At 54.5% G+C, this 21330-nt stretch overlaps 1 protein-coding gene and 1 non-coding gene across 4 annotated transcripts in view; both read left to right on the forward strand.

Annotated features, from left to right (window-relative positions):
- Window positions 1-21330, forward strand: part of Gse1 (Gse1 coiled-coil protein) — a 344446-nt gene that overhangs the window by 186173 nt on the left and 136943 nt on the right. The window lies entirely within an intron of this gene.
- Trnap-agg (transfer RNA proline (anticodon AGG)) lies at window positions 9583-9657 on the forward strand. The gene has a single exon. It is a non-coding gene; the product is annotated as a tRNA-Pro (tRNA).

The raw sequence follows: 21330 nt of genomic DNA on the forward strand, positions 1-21330 counted from the left end.
GCATTTGGACTTGCGCAGCGGGGGTACTAGGGTTCCCTATAGGCTGGGCCCCTGTTTAGAGATCAATAAAATGACCCCAGAGTGGGTTCCTGAGAACCCTTAGGGTTCTGCTGGCCCTAGGACACAGTAGCCTAACTGTCCTCTGTATGCATCCAGTGGTGAGTGCCTCACTCCGAAACACAGCTGGAGGACTTGTTTAGTGTGACATTCCTGCTCACTTGCCCTGAACATTGGCTCCCCTGCTCCCTGGAACTGAGTGGTGTCTGTCATTTTACTCTTTCTGGGGTCTGCGGGCTAAGTCTGGACTGGGAGTAGAAAGGGAGACTTTCCCCAGCATTGGGCTTCAGAGGCAAGAGAGTACAAGGAGCCTCAGCCCTTCCCTAGCAGAACCTGCAGCAGCTACTTGTGTGGATCCCCTGTGTGTATGAGAAGTTTGTGCCCCTTCCTGCAGGCAGAGCCCTCCCTTAGCCATGCCTGTTGATGAATACCTAGAAGGTGCCATCACACCCAGGTGCTCTTGTGTGATGAGCAACTTAGACAACTGTCCTTGAACGCCCCTGGTTGCAGTCAGACCTTCCCAGTGTGCTCCAGGGAGCTTCAGATACGAGCTGTAGAGATGCCTGTGCAGCCTGGAGACATCGGGTGCCACCTTCTGACTACTTCCCTGTCCCTTCACCACATGCGACCTGAGCAGGAACAGGGATTTGTGCTACAGAACTTAAACGGAGAGGCTGCTGTGAGGTCCTTCAATCCAGTGTGCCCATAATTCAGATGAGAACATCAAGGCTCTCTACGGCGTGAGGCTTGGATGAGGCCCTGGAAAGACTCCACCCTTCTCCATGTATAGGAGGAATCCACACCTGCCCCTCTGGAGAAGCCTGGCTGGAAGGTTGATGGCCCAGCTGCCACCCCTAGAAGCTTCTGAGAGAGTAGTACTTGTAGTCCCTGGTATTCTATTGGTGGGTGGGTAGGAGGACCCTGGGGTCCTGCCTGGGACAGATCTTCCCTCAAGTTCTGGGGAGCTTCTGACCTCAGGAGAGGGGAACTTCCTTCTGCTAAACCCCTCCCCCGGTCTCCAGCCTTTACCTGGATAAGGTACTGGTTGAGATACCAGGGTCGTGGCCAGTGCCCACCTAAGGACACCTGTGTCCCTACTCCTTGTAGCAGTGTATAGCCCTGGCGTCCATGGGACACTCTAGGGAAGCCCAGGGTAGCCTCCGGGGATTCTGATGTCTGATGTCCTCATATTGTCCTAATATGACGTCATCAGATGTCTGATGTCCTCATATTGACAGGTTCTGTGGAGGATGCTGAGTATACCTTGTCCTTGAGGGCAGGGTGACAGGATGGCCCATTGCACAGCACTTGGTGAGAAGGGAGGGTACAAAAGAAAACTGCCCAGCTAGCATGGTGGTGTTCAGGGACCATGGCCTTGGAGTGGCTCAGAACCCATGGCTGTGGCAAGGAGTAAGTTCAAGAAACCAGGGTGGGCCCCAAAACAGAAATATGGGCATCTGAGGTCTGAGCTCACAGGGAAGCATTTCTCCTCCAGCCTGCACAGTCTGAGGGGAGAAGGGAGCCTAAGAGTGGGTGAGACAGCCAGGACCCATACACCTCACCACCTCTGGGGGCGTGTTTGCTTCGTTCCAGCCTCAGTATAGACCAGATCCTGTGCCTGTGGGGAACTGGCTTTCCCTGGTATCTCCATCTCAGGACTGCTATCTGATTCCTTGCCATAGGAACTCTCCTGGTGTCCCCCCCCCCTCAAGATGCCAGAAACGTTCTGTTCCCCAGTTCTGACTCAAAACTTTGTCCCTGTAGGACAGATCACCCATCTCCTACTGAGACCCCCATAGCCTTGGTACTTTTAAGATGGAGACCCCTGGTGGTGGGATGGGGTGGCCCCAGCAGGTATGGGGGCCCGAATGGTCTAGTGTGAGCCTTGCCTGGTGTGAGTCCCCACTTGGAGGCCCGGGGGGTGGGGTTGGAGGAGAGTGTGTGTGCAAGTGAAAAACCTGGTTTAGTGGGAATCACCATCCCCCTGCAGTGAATCCCAGGATAGCCCTTAGATGCTGCTGTGGCTTCCCCCACCCCTGCCAACTCCACCTGCTGAAGTCCACGCACCTTCTCCTGGTCCCCCCAGGTGACATTATTGCCCTTGCCTCTGGCAGCTCCAGAAAGCAGCGGCTCCCCCTCCTCCTCCCCACCCAGCTCTCAGGCTCTAAGCCACAGTGATTTAGTGGGCGGGAGGAGAAAGGCAGTTTGAGAGCCAGTGAGAGGCAGCATCCCTGCACTAGGTAGGAAGGGGAGGCCAACACGGCCCCAGTGGGGGCCTGGAGCGGAGCACTGCAGCCCCAGGGAGGAGGCCATTCTGTGGGGGCAGCTGTCACTCGGGCCACACACATATACACACCAGGGTCCCAGAAGCCTGGGGTGGGGAGGGGGACACCCCTGCAGCTGCCCCCAGGCAGAGCTCACCCCTAGGCCAGGAGCTCAGTGGGGGCAGAGAAAGGGAACAGGGAAAAAGCCCCACCTGGCCCTGTTCCTCCCTCTTTTTTCCCCTCCCTTCCTCCTCTTCCTCCTCCCTCTCCCACTCCCCCCTCATCTCAGATGGAAAACACAAAAGGAAAATGAGCCAGGGCCCAGGTCTGGGGAGCCCCAGCCCGCAGGCTTAGAATGAAAAGCGGCCCCAATTAGAGGCTTTGGAGCCGCCAGCTTGCTGCTCCGCAGTTGAACTGTCACTGCGGAGCCTTAATTAGCAGCGGTGGGGGAGAGGTCAGGACAGCTCAGCAGTCTTGACAAGCGTTATCAAGTACACAGAGCGGGGCGGGCAGGGCGCCTAGGGAGCTGAGCAGTGACCGAGATGGGACTGTAGCGAGCAGAGGGTGCAGGACACAGGGACCCCAAGCTCTGAGGCTCCACCCACCACACCCAGGCATCTCAGTGCTCCTTCCTCATCTCCAGAGAGCCAGAGGAGGCTACATCCTAGCTAACTCCAAATCGCCTGCCATCCGCTATGCCTGGAAGCCCCTCGTAGAGCCCCCTGGTCTCTGTAGCCCAGAGTGGGCTGTGCAGAGTGAAGGTCACGAAGACCTGGTTGTCTCTACTCCAGGGCTTCAATAAGCGTGTACCCTGAGAGGGGAGCATGGAGACCTTAGCAGCCCTCCCTATTTCTCCTACTTGGCATACCTCCTGCAGGCCAAGCATGCTTCCCCACACACCCCCATACTCCTCAGCCTGTTACTCAGAAAAGCAGCCGGCCATTTATTTTGAACTGATAAATCTTCATCTACCTGTGGTGCTCCTGTGCCTATGGTCCTCGTCAAGGCCAGAGGAGGCCACCTGGCACCTGCCGAACTAGCGTCCAATGGCCTGACAGTTGGCAACCTAGGGATAGAGGTCAGCCCCTAACCTCCTGTACCAAGGACAAAGCAGCAGGCTAAGATCTAACAGGCAAAGAGTTGGGGGCAGGGCACGTATCTACCATCTTGATCATACAGATGGGGAAGGTAGAGAGACTTTTGGCCTTAGCCCCGATTGTTACCAGCATTTGCTATAGCCTTTTCTTCTACTGGACCCTATAGCGCCAGTGCCCCCAGTTAGCTGAGGAGACTTAGAAAGTCACAAAACCATGTCTGTACCTCAGAGGGCTTAGCTGGACTCTGAAGCCTGGGGGCAGTGGGCTGTCAGGACTACTGAGGCTGGTGGGGCTGGGTTGGACGGTCAATAGAGTCACCAAGACCCCTCTGGAGTGGCTCTAGTGACTTGGGTGGGGGTCCTTGATGGTTCTGAAACAGCTTCCTGTGCTCAGGGTTGGGGTCCCGCCTCCCCCAGTGGCTTCTTCCTCCAGGTGTGTTGGTGTTGGGAGGGGGATGGCTGCCCTCCTCCTGGCCTGCCAGCCGCGCCTGGCCCCCTCTCCGCATGCACTCCCTGCCTGTTTGAACTGCAGCTTTTGAAAGCTTTCTGCCTTTTGGGAACTCAGGGGGAGGCATTTGTGGAGAGACTCTGAGCAGTTGATTATAGTCCAGTGGGCAGAAAAAGCTTAAAGACAAATCCGGGCCATCAGATGTCGGCTTAGGCGATTTCCAGGGCTCCCCCAGCAGCAGAGGTGGGGGGGGATGCAGCACTGACAACCAGGGAGGCCTTTTCTCTGAGCCAGGCAAGCCTCCAAAACTCACCTCCTATTTCCGGTTTGTTCCCTGCCTCCCCCTGCCTGGCTCCCTCTGGCTGTTCTTCCCCCCTGTTCCCAGCTGGTAGAGGGGGAGGCCTTGGCAGGTCCTCTAAGGCCTCTCACCAGCTGTGTGACCTTGGCCTGGTCACACAGTGGCTCAGAGCCTCAGTCTCCCCGGGGTAGTTGGACAGAATGGTCACAGGGCCTCAGCTCTGGACCACCATCTGCTAGGCAAACCGCCTGCTTGGTTGGCTGTGTATGGTTGGTTAATTCTGTGGTTTCCCCTCCCCTGTCTCCTCTGCCATCCCCGCTGCCTTGTGCGGGTGTATGCAAGGCCCCCCCAGGGCTAGGCAGCTCTCTCTCTCTCTCTCTCTCTCTCTCTCTCTCTCTCTCTCTGTCTGTTTCATTCTAAAGCTCAGCTAGAGCAATGGGGAGCAGCTAGGGACTGGGGAGACCTACACAGGAAGTGTTGACTCAGTGGGGTAACGGCACTCAGATTCTGTCCCCCACCTTTGTCCCCCACCAATCCTTGTGTTAGTCTGACAGGCTGGCCCCGGCTTGGTGCCCTCTCCTGTCCGCATCGGTGAGAAGTGAGAACTGGTAGTCCACCCTGGTGTCACATCCACAGTCGCTGTCACCAAGGCTAGAAAGGCAGCCCTTCGTTACCCATGATGCAGCAGGGGAAGATGGCCCTACCTGCTCTGCAGCTCACAGTGTTTACGCCTGGGCCTACCTTGGCCCTGCCTGACTCCTCTGTGCCACGTTCAAAAGGAACATATGTGGCATGCCAGTGAAGAACCATGAAGGGTGACGCTTGAGTGATCTGGACTCTTGTCGCCCTGATTTGTGGCTTGGAGACTGTGTCAGCCACTCTAGAAGACTCCCCGGCAGGCCTGTTAGTTTAAGGCCTGTAGGTGGCCCACCTCAGTGCAGGGCCGGCCTCTTCACTTTCCTATATATTTCAAGACCCAGCCCAAATGCCACCATTGCCTCCTCCAAGGAGCCCTCTTCCTGGCCTCAGGGTCTGTGCTAGGTTTTTCTCAGCGGAGCCATTAGGCATATGCCTGTCTCTCTCCATCATTAATCCCTTAAGGGAAGAACATTTTTGTTGTCTTAGCTTCACGAGGTGCTGAGTATACAGTAGGTGTCCACTAACTGCTTGCTGAATGAATAAAGACCAATGGTATTTTTGGCTGGACCAATGACTCTTTTTCTGTTCTGAGCTACTCAGCTGGCACTTTGAGTATTAGGCTCTTGAGGGTATCTGGGGAGTCCCCTGGGGTGGGCGAGCTCATCAGGGTGCTGGTGTGGGCCTGGGCTCCAGGAGACAGAAAATGTGTTTGCTGTGTGTAGGAATCAAAGCAGCTGTGATCTACTGTAAACTGACAGGCTCTAGGGTTGCCTAGGAGACCCAGCCTCCAGGCATGCCTGTGGGGGGGGGGGTTCTAGATCAGGTTAACTAGGTGGGAACAACATGCCCGAAAGTAGGCAGCACCAGCAGAGGTCCTGGACTGCGTCAGGAGAAAGTGAGTTGAGCGCCAGCATTCACCTCTCTCTGCTTCCTGACTGTGGGCATAGCGCGACCAACTGCCTCTGGTTCCTGCCGCTGTGCCTTCCCCACGATGATGGACTGCACCCTCACGCCATGAGCCACACTAGACTGTCCCTTAAGTTGTTTTTCGTTCGGTATTTTGTCACAGCAATGAGAACATTGAACGGACATGGTTATCTGCTTTCCGTGAAGCAGAAGGGGTCCCAGGGCCTAGTGAGCTCTCTGAAAGCTGTGGTCCCTGTCACAGCTGCCATGCACAGGCCAGACTGGGCTCTGCTACTAACATTTGATGGCATCGAGGATCCCAATCCTGAGTGTGGGTTGGCACACATGAACACCCTGGTGGCAGACTCTGGGGCGGGTGGGGTATTCAAGGAGGCACTTCCTGCTGCAGCTTCCAGGCAGTCAACCAGACAAACCATGTCCATGCTTGCAAGAGATAACAGAAGTCCCTCTCAGAGAATCTCAGGAAGGAAGGAAGAAGCCAAACAAGAGACAGACTGAGTCTCAAGGTCATGGGGTTCCCAGCTCAGTCAGCTATGACCCAGGACCCCTGTGCTGGTTCACGAGGGGCAGCTGTGTCCCCACCCGACTACTCCTTCTGATCTGGAGCCACACAGGCTTTATGACATCAAGCAGCCTCTTGCCAGCTGTGGGCCCATCAGTAGCTGATGGGTTCCAATTAGTCAGTGTGAAGCCATTGACATTTGTTTGCCCCTGAACCTGGGGATGGCCAGCAACGCCCGTGGGGTCTTGCGCACATGTAATTGGGTAGGGTTTCTTTGATTCACCCTGTATTCCTCTGTCTGTGTAGGGTGTGCAAACTCAGACAGTGGGAGCAGACCTGTGGGTCTCTCGCTCCCTCTCATCCCTATGCATAGTCTTCTTGGCTGGACATAGTACATGGCCAGTCTCTCGGAGCAGGGGTCCTCAGAGAGACACCCCCCCCCAGAGGACCATCACTTTTGCTTATGGCAATCTCAGGAGTCACACAGTATAGCATGTCTTCCACTTTGGTGACCCAGGTTTCATGGAAGGGGCCTGATGGGGAGAGGGTGCAGAGTGCTCGTGGTTGCCAACGCTCTAGCCTGAGCATGGGCTTTCCATGTACCCTTGGTTGGTTCACGGAGGGCCACTGCCCCTCTCTGTGCTGGAACTGAGACATTTGCAGGTGGTACCAGACACTGCAGAAGCTGAGGTCGCAGACCTGCCTGCTGTGTGTCCCTCCTTGTGGAAGGTGCCTCCCTCCCCGCCCCCGTGGTGTCTGTAATACATCTGTCTGGATTTCCTCTGACCACACTAATGGGAGCTACAGGGAAAGATCCCGATTCTGTGACAGGCTGGGCTAGCTGATCTTCAGGTCCTTCCATGCCCGTGGGAGGCCCCAGTCCACAGTCAGGCCCTGGAGAGCTTTGTGGGAGGGACAGCCTCTCCACCCCACCCAGCCACAGACCATCAGAACAGATGTTTGCAGAGGGAGCCGTTGTTTCTCATTGACAGCTAACAGCACAAGTTCTGGGAGGAGCCGGTGTCAAAGAGCTCCTAGCCTAGATCCTTATCCACCTAGACCCTCACCTCAGCCTTTTTGGAAGAGGATTTTCACAGATAGAATCAGATGAGGGAGTCAAGATGCAATTACCTTGGGTGAAGACAAGGCTCCAAGTCCTTTGACAGAGGACACGGGAAAGCCACGTGACAAACAGGCCGAACTGAGAGCGTGTGATTCCGAGTCAGGAGTCCCTGAGGTTGAAGCTGGAAAGGCAGGAAGGAGCTCCCCAGAGCTCTAGCAACTACACACCCATCCCTGCCAGTGTGTGTACTTAAATTCTAAGTATTTATTTTGCCTGCACGCATGTCTCTGCACCACCTGAGTGCTAATACCAGCAGAGGCCATAAGAGGGCGCCAGACCACCTGGATCTGGAGTTAACAAACAGTTGTGAGCTGGTAGGTGGGTGCTGAGAATTGAACCTGGGTTCTGTAGAAGAGCAGCCAGTGCTCTGTAACTGCTGGGCCATCTCTCCAGCACCACAGACCATGTATTTTTCTTGTTTTGGTTTGTTGTTTTTTGTTTTTGAGACAGGGTTTTTCTATGTAGTCCTGGATATTCTAGAACTTGCTTTGTAATACAGGCTGACCTCAGAGATCTATCCACCTGCCTCTGCTTCTCAGGTGCTGGGATTAAAAGCGTGTGCCACCACTGCCCGGCTCGTATATTTTAAAATAAGGTATCCTTTAAATAACATCCCAGGACTAGGGTGCCAGAGAGGTGGATCAGCGGTTAAAAGCAGTGGCTATTCTTCCTGAGGACCTGGGTTCAATTCCCAGCACCCACATGGCAGCCCATGGCAATTGTCTGAGCTTCAGTTCCAGAGGATCTGACACTTTCACACAGATGTACGTGCAGCCAAAGCATGAATGCACACGAAACCAAATATCTTTTTTTTTTTAAATCCCAGGTCTGTGGGGAGCCAAGAGAATGAGGGCCTGGCTCTGAAGACAGTGCTTTGTCTCCTGACTGTGGGACGGGGAGAAGTTAGCTGGCCTGACTAGAAGGAGAGCACCTTCAAGACTAAAATACTAGCCAGCCCCCTCAAGTGGGCTGCTTGTCTGTGGAAGGGGAGGACTGTCCAGGGCGGATAAGGGAGGAAGGGACACCACCCTGGCTATGCAGGGAGAGCCCCCAGGGTCCACCTTCCACAGGCTCCTAAGGCTGCTCTTGCCCCAGGGACACCTCAGACTGTGGGCTGAGACTGCAGTGCTCCTATGGGAGCCTCAGAAACGGCCAGCTGTCAGCCGTCCCCCACTCCTTCCAGAAGGCCAGCAGCTCGGACTGGCCATTCTCTTAGTCCTGGGCATCCAGGCTGGACTGGAACATGATGCCTCTCGCTGTCTGGCTGATTTGCAGCTATGCCCAGGACAGGGGCAATGGTCCTCCTCAGCTGACCCTACCCCTCTCTAGGGCTCAGGGTTCTGCAGAGATGTGGCCCTGTGATCTTGAGCTACCCATGTACTAAGGGAGATACTACGGCCTGGGGATGGGGTCAGCAATAGCTTTTAGCAAGCAGGGACAGTGGGGACCCAGATTCCTTCCTCGTGACCTGTGTAGAGTCTGAGTTCGGATAGTCCTTTATGCTGACCCCTGTTTCCATGCCTCTACCCCTGGGGTTCCCCTCACTGCTGCTTGTTGGGGTTCTAGGCTCAAGATGCCAGTGATCTGCATCCATCACACCTGGGATTTCCATCAGGCAACATGGGCCAGGTGAGGTCGTGCAGGTGCCTCAGGGTGCCCTCCCCCAACTCTATGCCCCCCCATAGCCTCTGAGTAAAGAAGCCCCAAGTCCCAGGTGATGTTTCTTTTAATTAGAGACAATTAAAGCCACCAGTAGTGGCTTAATACCTTCTGGAGAAGGGAGCAGAGAGTGCAAACGGAACCTAAAAAAAGAAAAGAAAACCCAGTGAATTTTTAACAGTGATTATTCTCCGGCACGTGGCGAGCAGCCATCTGGCAGGCACACAGCACGCCCAAGCTCTGTGCAAGCAGGGAAGGGGCACCACTGGCTCCTGTTGCCAGCATGGTGCGCCCTCTGTGGCACACCAGGGAGCCTGGCTGTTATAGAGGGCCACCTTGGGGTCCTCCCCTGCCTACCCTGGCCCCTCATTGCCCAGACCCATACCTAAGGATATCCAACCCCTGCTGACCGGCACAGGGTAACCAGCCCTCACCATGTCTGTTGGTAGCAATTCCTCTATGGTTCCTCTAATCCCAAGGACCACCTTATTCCAGTCATGGGCATCAGAGGCTATGAGGAAAATCCCACTTCAGCTGGCCATGGTTTAAACTGAAGGATGGGGGCTGGGGTTATAGCTCAGATGGTAGAGTATTTGCCTAGGATGCAAAAGGACCTGGGTTCAATTCCCAGCACCACTTAAACTGGGTGTGGTGGACACGCCTATAATCTCAGGAGAGTCAGAAGTTCAAGGTCATCCTCGGATACATACCAAGGTCAAGGCCAACCTAGGGTACATGAGACCACGTCTTGAAAAAGAGAAAAATGAAGGCTGGAGATCTGCCTCATCAGTTAAGATCCAGTGTCCTCTCCTGGCCTCTGTGGGCACTGCACTGTTATGGTGCCCATACACACACAGAGACACACAGCATCAGTTGAGGAACAATGACATTGCTGATGGTCAGGGCCAGTCAGAGTGACTTTCTGGTCTTTGAGAAGTTGCTCATCACATGCTCCGGTATGACAGATGAAGATGTCACTACTCCTGACTTGGTGTTTTCTGGTGAGAGGAGATAGGGCGCTGTGCAGAGTGGCCCCAGCGAGAGCTGTGTCTCCCGATGAATTCATTTCCTATAGTGAACAAGTTGCACAGCCCACACTATAGGACTTAAAACAACAGAAGTCCGTACTCCTGCAGGCCAAGCCCAAAATGAAGGCCCCTAAAGGCTCCAGGAGAGACTCCTTCTTACCACCTTCGGCTGTTGGTGGTGGCCAACATTTCTTGAATGATGGCCACGCCTCTCCAAACTCTGCTTCCACAGATTCATCCTGTCTTCCTGTCCTCATCTCTGAGGACAGACAAGTCCTTTCCTTATATGAATGCCAATCACACAGGACTAAGGGCTCTTCCTCCTGTACAAACCTACCTTTGTTGTTTGTTTTCACTGTGCTGGGGATGGGTCCCAGGGCCTTATACACACTTGGCAGGCACTGTAGCCCCGAGATACACCCCAACCCTCAACTTATCTCTATTAATTTATCTTCAGAGAGCCTGTTTCCACATACCCACCCCCTGAGGGTCTGGGTGTGGACACTGAAGGCACAGATCTGCTAAGATCTGTCCAGCAAGTGGCTCCAGAGCAGAAAGGAGGCCACAGGGACAGCAGCAGGTGGCAGCCCAGACAGTCTGGAAGCACAGCCTGGTTTTGGGTGTACTGACTGGGAGCTGAAGCATGAGACCCCTGTGTGTGCTGACTGGGAGCTGAGGCATGAGACCCCTGTGTCCCCCTTCTTCATTTTTCACCCTACAGCTGAGACCTGGTGGGCCTGGGGTGGGAGTGGGGGTTCACTCAGAGAAGCAGCTCTCTCCTGTGGCTTTGGGATGCAAGATCCAGGTGGCTTCCCTGGTGGCCGCTGTACTGTACTACTAGAATTTCTGATGGGCCCAACTTGAAATTGGGGGCGTTGGGAAAAAACCCCATGCTGGGCTGCAGCAGGCCACCTGGGCGACTGTGAGCGGCGAAGGAGGGAGCAGGCAGGGTTTGACAAGCTACACTGAGACATGAAGGCTGCTCAGAATACAAGAGGCCTGCAGGCCTGAAGGTCTGAGTGGCTTACTGAAGATGGACAGAGAGACACTTGGGAAGACAGGCAGAGAACTATTGGCCTGGGGTTTCTGGTGTCCCACCTTCTGGTCCCCAAACATCAAACAGAAGCAGTCCCGGTAAGGGACTCCCTTCACCCCCATCCTCAAGCAGGCTTGGCCTGCCACCTTCCCTTCTCTTCCTGTGCAAAACCATGCCCACTATGGTTTGTTCCTTGGATTCTGCTGGCCAGGATTCCGCTGCACACACTATTCCCATCTTTCGGTATGCCGTTCCCGGCTTACTTAAGGCTTCTTAAGTCCTTAACTCTCCACCGCATCACAGCAGTGTGGGACTGATGGGTCCCTGTGGTTCAGCATCTGCCTTGGAGCCTGGACCACATGCTCAGTGCAGGTTCCAGGCAAGCATTTGTCTGTCTGTGTTTTGACTTCAGTAATGTCACCACAGGCAGACCAGTGCAGTCTTCCATAAGGAATGGCAGCACCCACCTGCCCTGCCCCCAGAGCTCCTGCCGAGTGGGCAGCCCTGGTTTCTGGCTGGGTGCAAGGCAGGGTTTTTCTTTTGGGGTGGCTAGACTTTTTTTTTTAGCTTTACTCAGATCTAATTCACAGACTGTAAAGTCTCACCTCCATTTCTTTGAGACAGGCTAGGACTCTGTAGCTCAGGCTGGCCTCTCAATCCCCCTGCCTCCGTTTCAGACGTGTTTGGATCACAAGTGACATCATCCCAATCAGCCTTTAGCACCGTGTTTTCACGTCTCACCATGGCAACATGCCTTACAGCTTTGTTCCTGTTCGTGGCCAAGTAATGGTCCACCGTGTGTACTGCCAGGTCCGTTACTTCTCAGTGGGTAGGAGTTGTCTCCAGTCCTTCGTCCCTGCCGCTGGTGCATAGGGTGGACACCGGTTTTCAGTGCTCTGAGCTCTGAGGTTTCTAGCTTGCTCACTTCCTGTTTGGTAGACTTCCTGCTGACCCTGGGGGACTCCGAGTACAGGGAGGAGCTGGCTGCAGAAGTCATCGCCACCTCGCCCTGGACATTACCCAAGTCATACCTGCATCCCAAGGGCGGTCGATGGCCTTTAAAACCCTGAATTCCCACACCCCAGCCAGGCGTGGAGGCTGCAGTTAACTTCGCAGCTAACTTTTAGTTGTTTGTTTTGAGGTGAGACCTCATGTAGCCCAGGCTGGTCTTGGACTTGCTGTGTTGCTGAGTTGGCCTTGAACTCCTGGGTACTGGGTTTGCAGGTGGATACCCCATGCTCATTTTGTGCGATGAAGGCCATTGAACCTAGAGCTTCATGTAAACATGGGGCAACCACGACCAAACTCCATTCTTTCTGACTCAAGGGTAAGCCTGCCCATGGGTCTTAGCTCTGCACTCAGGTGGTCCTGTTCCCTGAAGGGGATAGTTCTGTGTCCTGGAGGCCCAGCAGGACCTGTCGCCTCCCTGGCCACCCAGAGTAGATGACACAGCACAGTGGCAGCTCCTCTGCTCCGTGTCCAATTGCTCTCCCTGGGGACCATGGGAACAATCTGCTGAGGTGTCACCCCCACAGCAGGTGCAGCGGGGGTGGGACGGCCAAGGCCCCTGGGGAGGCTGGGTCCAGGTCAGGTGGCCGAGTCTGCCAGGCAGGCCCAAAAGTCCCCCAGCCTGATTTTTCTGCTTGATACCTATCGAGTACCCCCCTCCCCCTGCCATTTTCAGCTTTAAGCCATGAGCTCTCCACCTGCCCCTGTAGTCCTGAAATAATCGTCAGGCCTGCAGCTGGGCTTCATGCTGAGCCAGCACTTGAGCGTGTGGGTGTATGGGGGGGGGGATATGCAGACAGAAACCGCAGTCCATGGTCCCCTCCCAGGATCATACTGCGGCCTCTGCTCAGGTTTCAGTTTTGTTTTGTAACCTGCCCCGCTCCTCTCTGAGCTGACTGCCTCGTGCCTCAGGTCTCAGCATTTTTTCTCTCTCAGATCCACTGGGTCTAGCCGCTCCTGACACCCGCCTTTCTTGAAACAGCCAATCTCTCTCTCTCTCTCTCTCTCCTCTTCTCATGTTCCTGTCCAGAGGCAGCTGAGAAGCGAGCCAGACGTCCCAGGTTCAGGCTCGGGCTCTGCTGCTGGCTAGCTGCATGCATGGCTCAGCCACTGCAGCCAGCGTTTTGCAAAACAGAGGCCAGGAGCACCTCCTATTTTGGAAAATTCGCCAAGATAAACCACGTGTGAACTACCATTGCCTGCAGTGGTGAGAGAGGATTGTGTCTCACAGGGAAGACGAGGTAGAGGGATAGGATGCTCCAGGAGGGTTTGGGGGGGCACGTGGGAATTTCTTGGATGAAGGCAGAAAAAGTCAATCCAGTTCAGAGGACCTTGTCAAGAATGGAAGTCCAGTGGACTCTGCCCTTGTCCCTATTTGGTGTTCAGGACCTGGTCCTGATGGGGCCATCAGGGTCCAGTGGCCTGCTATGTCTTCCATCATTGGTCTTGGTGTCTTGGGCAGAAAGGCTGTGGTTGCTCACAGCCCGCCCCTCTGTTCCCAGCACAGATGGTTATGAAGGCCTTTGTAAATGTTTCATGTTGGCTGTTGCTCCTACCCCGCTAGAAGGTTGCCAGAACCTGCTAGAACCTGCCAGCGCACAGTGCCTGTGGCTGTGCCCAGCTCTGTCAAGTGAGAGAATCTGTGCATGGTCTCTGCTCAGCCTCCAGCAAGATCCAGACTCGGCCCTTGCAGCTCTCGAGGCCTGCCCCCTCTGCCTCCACCCTGTAGCAGACAGGCAACAGCCCTACCTGTGAGCCCGGCAAAGCTTCAGTCACTGTTCCTACCCACCTGGCAGGTCCTGGGGGATCCAGTGTCTCTGAGGCGGCGGGATGAGACCTGGGGCCGCCTGGCTGCACACCTGAGAAGTCACTGGCACAAGTGTTCCCTTAATTAACTGAGAGAGCAGCCGGAACCCACATCATCTACCAGCAGGTGTCGGTGGCTGCGCTGTAAGTAAGGGTGCCAGCCATTGTGTGTGAATAATTCAGACCTCGGGGACAGGCCTCAGTTCCTGCCCACTGCCAGCCGTTGCCTGGTGCCTCCCACAACACTCTGTTGCCTGTGCACCCAGATAGCGTGAGTGTGTGTGTGCATGACTGTGTGTGATACTGTACCCTAGCTGTCCATATCTCACGTGGGGAAATAGGCCTAGGGGAGACAGGGCTTGATTGACTGGAGCTGCAGTAGGTCCTTGAGTCCTTGGGCTCCTCGACACTGGGTGAAGTGGCTCTGGATTCCTGACAGAGCAGAGTGCCCATATTACTGTGTGGGAAGCACCCTGGGCGTTGACACCCTGAGCTATCATATGGGGACACTCCACTGAGTGTCCCTTGCTACATTCCCCTGGCCTCTGAGACCTTGCTGAGCCCAAAGGTGTCCCCCAAAGCATCTGGGAGCAGCCTTTGGTCCTGTTCCTGCTCATAATCTTCAGGCTCCTTCTAGACATGAGTTAGCAGGAAGCTGAGGCAGGAGGATGGCCACATGTTTCAGGCCAGCCTGGATTGATTATAGAGAGTTTGAGGTCAGAATCTCTGTGTACATGACACTCACGTGACAGAACCAGCACACTGGTGACAGTGAGGCTGCTCCCACTCGTGTGCCACGCCTGTTAGATCTGCCGACTCACATAGTACATGCGCATTTCCACAGATGGGGAAACAGAGGCACAGAGAGACTGCGTAACCTTGCTGAACCACACAGCTGAGTCAGGGCAGAAAATTGGCTTCTGGCCCAGGGCCTCCTAGCCCTACCCTGTTGCGCAGACAGCCCCTTGTTTCTGATTTCCTCTTCATCCTACAGAGGGGGAGTCATGAGTGTGTACATGTGAGTGTGGGAACGTGTGTAAATGTGTGTGTGTGTGTGTGTGTGTGTGTGTAGTAGTAGTAGTAGTAGTGCTGCATGAGAGGGGTCTGTGTGTATGCCATAGGCTAGAGGCTGTGAGATTTGGGGAGCTGATGGGTGACCCAGTCATTTCTCCACAATCCTGGGGATGAGGCATCTGCTGGTCTGGCCCTGGCAGACCTTCAGGGAGGGGGCTGAGTAATACCCCAGGGAACCCTGCCTGGGGTGGGGGGTGGGGCTAGAGCTGGGATGGAAAAGGCAGTCTTACCAGCCTGCCATCCCTTGAGGGTGGCATCAGGGTTCCCAGGAGCGAGGCGACCCAATTACAAGAGCAATTAAGGGTACGCTGACGCACAGCCAGCAGCCGAGGTGCCCACCTCGAGAGTGACAAGCCAGCCCGGCGGGCTGTGCGCATTTTAATCCAGGGAAGGCTCCAGTGTTAATGGTGCGAGCAGGCTCATTAGCTGTAATCCATCTGTCCTTAATGCGGTGGTGCAGGCTCAGCCTGCGGGAAGCAGGCAGACCTTGCAGGAACTGCTGGCTGCAGGCAGGCATGGCTGAGGGCTGTACCCAAAGCAGGGTGGGGCTCGCTCCCTCCTTCCCTTCTCAGAAAATGAAACAGAGGCAGAAGTGAGGACCTGGGGCTGTGGGAAAGGGTGCTTGCTCCCCTGTGTTACCCTGGCTGGGGAAAGCGGACCAGAACCTGCTTCACCCTTCTGGGTGACTGTGAGCAAGTTGCCTTCCCTTTCTGGGCCTGTAATGCATTCTGGGAATAAATGAGCCCAGAACATAGAACACAGGTGCAACTAAGGGCCACCTCCCCCTTGACCCAGGCTGTTTGTTCACTTACCTGTGGAGGTGTGATGGAGTGGATGCTACTTGGGTTGTTCCAGATGCTTGTCTGACAGGCACAAACCCTGGCTTTCTTGGAACCCTGTGCATAGGAGATGCTAGTGATACCCCTGCTAGGAGCAGCAGCTCTCCTCCGGATTTCTTTGTCCCCTGCTCATTTCCAGGGTTCCAGTGCTCCCAGAGTCATGCTAGAAAGTACCTCAGAGACGGAGAGAGGGCTCAGCAGTTAAAGAGCACTGACTACTCCTGCAAAGGACCAGAGTTCAGTTCCCAGCACCTCCATAGTGACTTACAACTATCTATAACTCAGTTCCAGGGAATCAGAAGCCCTTTCCTGACCTGTGTGGCTACTAGGCTTGCACATGGGGCACAGACATACATCCATGCAGGCAGAGCACCAGTATGTATAAGACAAATAAATATTTTTAAAGATGGAGACAGAAACATAGTAAGGAACCACATGAGGAAGGAACTGGAAATGAAGTGGCGGCAAACCTAGCATCCTGGCAGCTACCACCTGCTCCAAGAGGTAGGGAGGTGCTTTTGGTAGAGTGTGGGCCCACCATTCCCAGGGATCCAGAATCCTTGTCTCGGGATCCAGGAGGGAAGCTGGCTGAATGGGCATCATCACCATGGTGGCTTCCACAGACATTTGATGAGCTGGTGGCTCTAGCTAGCTCCTTAGGGCAGGTGGCAGACCCAGTCTCTCACTACCTGAGGATTCTGGAACAAACCCATAGCAGCCACTAGGACTCTGCACACATCCAATGAGTAGAGGATCTAATTGACTGGGGCATCTGTCACTCTGCTGCCCAACCTGTGTTTTGGCCTTGACTTCCTGAAAGAAACATGAGATAGGGTAGACATGTCTACTCTGCCGCTCCTTAGAGCCAGAATCCGGAACCAGCCTCCCAGGTTCTGTCCATCACAGACAGGAGGCATCTGGGCTGGAAGATGGTGTGGGAGGCTGTCGCCATGGCGATGCCTCCTCCTGGGCCTGCTCCCTCACCCACTGGCTCTTCCTGCCTCCCCAAAGGTGCCCAGCAGCCATAGAGAGGCACCCCGGTGGATGCTTGCAGCCACCCCAGCAGTGACCCAGGGCTAAGCTGTGGGTGTTGTCGCCGCCCTGCTCAGCCTCCTGGCACCATATCCGTCAATAGTGGGGCAGGCTCTGTGCAGTAATAGCGCAGGGCCTGCCGGGCAATTGATTTCAATCATTTTATAGAGAACCTATGTAAAATAAAAGGCCTTTAATCACATTTGTATCCATTTCCAGGCTCGGTAAATCAATTTGAATTGAGCTGGGTGCCACGGCCACAGCTGATTAGCGTGTGTATATATGGTCAGATGAACAGCACCCAGCTTGCAGATGGGGGTGCAGCCATTACTGCCTGACACCCATCCACTCCAGGCCAGGCCCTCCCCTCCCTCTGGTGCCGAGGTTTCATCCTGGTGGTCCCTGAGGCTGGCCTCTTCCTGGCAGCCCTTGTGACAGGAAGAGCCATTAGCTATGTGCCTGAAGCCCATGTAGCTAGCCTCCCTCTGGTGCTGTTCTTTGTGAGATCTTCTCAGGAACACCCTGACTGTGCGCTTCCATCCAGACCCCATTGAGAAAGCCTCTTAAGGCCATGAGAAGAGATGAGGGCTCTCGGGACACCTTGTGTTGCTTCCTGGAACTTAGGAGCTGCAAAGGGCATCCTGGGCCCTGAGATAGGCAGTGACCTCAGGACCAAAATGAGAAGAGGGAGTTGGAGACACGGGAGCTCGGAGGTCAAAGTGGAGGGTAGAGCAGGGGGCAAGGGGTCGGCGTAGTCTTACGAGATAGTGGGTGGGAGCCACGTTCGGAGGTGACTAAGGCATGATCCCAGAACAGGTTTCTGAGGAGAGTCTTCTGGGCAGAGAGAATAGAAGAGCGAAGGCCACTCCAGCCTGGACTGCTGCTAAGTCCATAAAGTCTAAGGAGAACAGGCAGGCAGGGGTGGGCTCCCAGAGGAGAGGAAATTACAGAGAAAGGGGAAGACAGGGCTGAGCAGCATGGGCTGCCTAGAAACCACATGTGGGACTATGATTTGGAAGCGTAAGCCAAATAAACCCTTTCCTCCCCAGCTTGCTGACACTGGGCCCGACTGAATGCAGCCTGGGCAAGGTCCCTTTCTCAGGAGTCACAGTTGCTGATGACATTTGGAGGTTTAGCAGGGACATGGCCCATGCTGGCTTGATCTCAGGCAGTTCGGCTCAAGTGAGTAGGAGCCGCCTCCAGTACCTTGCCCCTGTATGCATGCAGAAGTGTTCTGTGTACCCCAGGAGCCAGTAGGCTTCTGCTTCCTGAGAACCCCCAGGCTAGGAAGCCGGCCCTTCTTCGCCTGAAGAGCAAGCTCATTAGCCAAGCCCAGTGGCCACACCCAGTTGCCATACCTGCCCAATGCCAGTCACACCTAGCTGAGCCTGAGTTAACTTGCTTTTCCTGCTCTTTAAAATAGGCTTTCTGGCTGGGATGGGGACATCCTCAAGGGCAGGTTCATTTGATCTATAAATAAAATGGAGTCTGGTGACCTAGCCCGATGCTGGCCTAGAGCCATCCAGGCAACCTGCACAACCTCCCTGTGGTCCATCTCTGGCACAACATTCCTGCCGGTCCCTCCTGTCTCCCTCACCACTTGAATCCCTTCCCCTTGACACACTGTGCTTGTCTTCTAGAGAATTCCAGAAACACAATTGTCATCATAGGCTTACCTGGGGCCCATTTACTGCCCCTGTCCCCAGGGCCTCTGCCCTGTTAACAGATAGACACTCCTAATGCTACAAGGCAGCTTCTTTACTGTCCCATTGGACAGATGAGGAACTGAGACCTAGAGAGCCTGGGCAACATGCCTAAGGTCACACAGAGCTGAGACTGGAACCCAGTTATGTTCTAGATAAGATGCCTGTCCTCTGAGGGACGATGACTTTCAGGAGGGCTCCTGAGCCTGCTCTCCCCGAGACTGCCTGGCATGACACTGGGCTGAAGTATGTGGTAGAGGGCTACCTGGCAAGAATCCATGAGCTGCTGATGTGTGTGCATCAGGTAGGGAAGGCAGTAAGCTGAAAACATCACAGGTCTGGAGTTGGAATGTACCAGAAGGTCAGGGGAGCCTGTGGAGGAGACACTGATCTGCAGGAAAGAATCCGGTGAGAGGACTGTGTATCCAGGCACACCCCTCCCTTGGCTTCTTCCCAGGGAGAAGCTTAGTTCCTCAGGTAACCTTGACCCATAACCCAGAGCAGGCATTAGTTGTTTTAAAACTAATTTCCCCAGGGATGGTGGCACACACCCCTAATCCTAACACTCGGGAGGCAGAGGCAGGCAGATGTCTGTGAGTTTCAAGTTTCAGGGCAGCCAGAGCTGTTACACCGAGAAACCCTGTCTGGAAAAGAAACAAAACAAACAAGCAAATAAAACCCACCCCTTTATTTTTAAAACGCTGCAAATAAAAAGCCCATGTGGAAATTAACCATACCTAAAGACTACACCACTCAGTGAGCTCCGCAGTTCACATAGACACTCAGAGTGGAAGCTGTGGAGCTTCCCGTTGGATTTTATGCATTCACTATTGAATAAATTTTATGCAATTATCCACACCAAACACAAAACTTCCATGACTTGTTATGTGTTTCCGTGTATGCGCATATTGTTGCCTGGATTCTGCAGGTGAGGGAGAGCATGAGGGTTTGCTCTTCCTGACACGGACATCACTAACTCCACACGTTCTAAAGTCCAGCTCTTTTCCTACAGGTTTTGTGGTTTCATGTCTCTTTAGAGCTGAATAGTAGTCCGTGTTCTCCGTGCCGTGTTTTCCTTATCCTGTCATCTGCTGGTGAACTAGATCGTCTCTGTTCTCTGCTATACTGCATAGACCTTCAGTAAACAGATGCTTAAGTTAAAACATATTCTCCCACATTTCTGGAGGCCGGAAATCTAAAGGAGGTACAGGCAGGGGAGCCCGAGACGCTGCCAGTTCCATGTAGCTCCAGGTGCCCCTCGACGCTCTTGGCTTTTGTCTGTCTCTATCTTTGCACCGTTCCCTCTCTCTTTTTAGGCTTTTAAAATGTTTTTTTATTAATTTTATGTGTCTGAATGTTTTGCCTGCATGTATGTCTTTGCACCACATGTGTGCCTGGTGCCTCTGGAGCCTAGAAGCCAGCGTGAGATCCCCTGGAACTTGAGTAACAGCCTTTTAGGAGCTATTACCACATGAGTGCTGGGAACCCAACCTGGGACTTTTGCCAGAGCAAGAACCCCTCCCTTTCCCCTTTGTTTGGGGACATAATCTCATGTGTCCCAGGCTGGCTTTCTACTCATTATGTAGCCAAGAAAGCCCTTGAATTTCTGATCCTCCTGCCTCCACCTCCTGAGTGCTGGGATTAAAGGGTGTTTGCCATGCCAGGTTTACGGAGTGCTGGGGATGAAATCCAGAGCCTAGTGCGGCTAGCTGAGCTCTCTAACCACTGAGCCACATCCCTAGCCCCCTCTATGCTTCTGTACATGGCTCCAACCATGCAGCTCTTTGGTCACCTTCCTCAGGTGAGCCTCCCTTTACCCCGACTCTTATCTGCTAAGTCTGCATTTCCACAAAGACCACGTCCTGGAGCCATGGGTGGAAGTGAACTGGGGGACCTGGGCATCCTAGAAACCTCAAACTTCTGGAAGTCCTGGGCTCACAGTGGAACTGTGCCTTGTTAATAACTGGGACACAGGCTGGCGGAGTAAAGTGTCCTGATGGCAGTCCACATAGCCTGGCCAGGTCACTCTGCAGGCCCTTGCTGCTCGTCACAGGAGGTCAGACTGGAGCCTGCTGTAGCAAGGGCACGGTGGGTTCAGGTCAGCGCTGCTCTTTGGGGTAGAGTCTCGGCCCTTTTGGTGGCCGCTCTCCTGACGTCACATGGAGCTGCTTTGGGAGACTGTGTCTACAGTGTCGTGGCAGAGAGCACTGGAGTGGGCGTCCAGGCCCTGGTGTTGGCCTGGCTGTGGAACCTGACACGTGGCTCAAGGCACAAAGCTACTCTTTTAGACAACTTCCCAAGCTGACACTCTTATGGTAAGCCCTCGAGAGAAGATTCTAGGCAAATGCTAAGCCGTGTAGGGAGTTAAGGACGAAGGAAGGCCTTTCAGAGATGGAGGAGGGAAGGTCAAGCTTGTGATCTGCAGGGACAGCTCATTCTGCCCGAAAGGACACCCAGAGCCAGGGTAATTCATCCCTGTCCTCAGGTCTGACTCCTCATTTATCAAAAGCCCCCTCTGGTGCCTGCCTCCAGGCTTCCTCTGCGGGCCCAGGAAACAATTGCTCAAGGCCAGAGGTGGAGGGCTCTCGGGCAGGACAGCCAGATGCTCCTGGGGGTCCTGGGGTGCAGCCCAGTGCAGGGGTCTGCTGCTTCATTTCCCTGGGGCCAAGCACACAGTGACAGTGGCTTACCCCTGCCCTGGGAGGTGAAAGGTGCTCGCTTTGTCGCCGGCGGTAATTCCCAGAACCATCCATCTCCCGAGCACCGTCACGGGAAGAGTGATGGTGACCTT

The sequence above is a fragment of the Myodes glareolus genome, chromosome 22 (genome assembly GCF_982192425.1).
Source record: "Myodes glareolus chromosome 22, mMyoGla1.1, whole genome shotgun sequence".
Lineage (NCBI taxonomy): Eukaryota > Metazoa > Chordata > Mammalia > Rodentia > Cricetidae > Myodes > Myodes glareolus.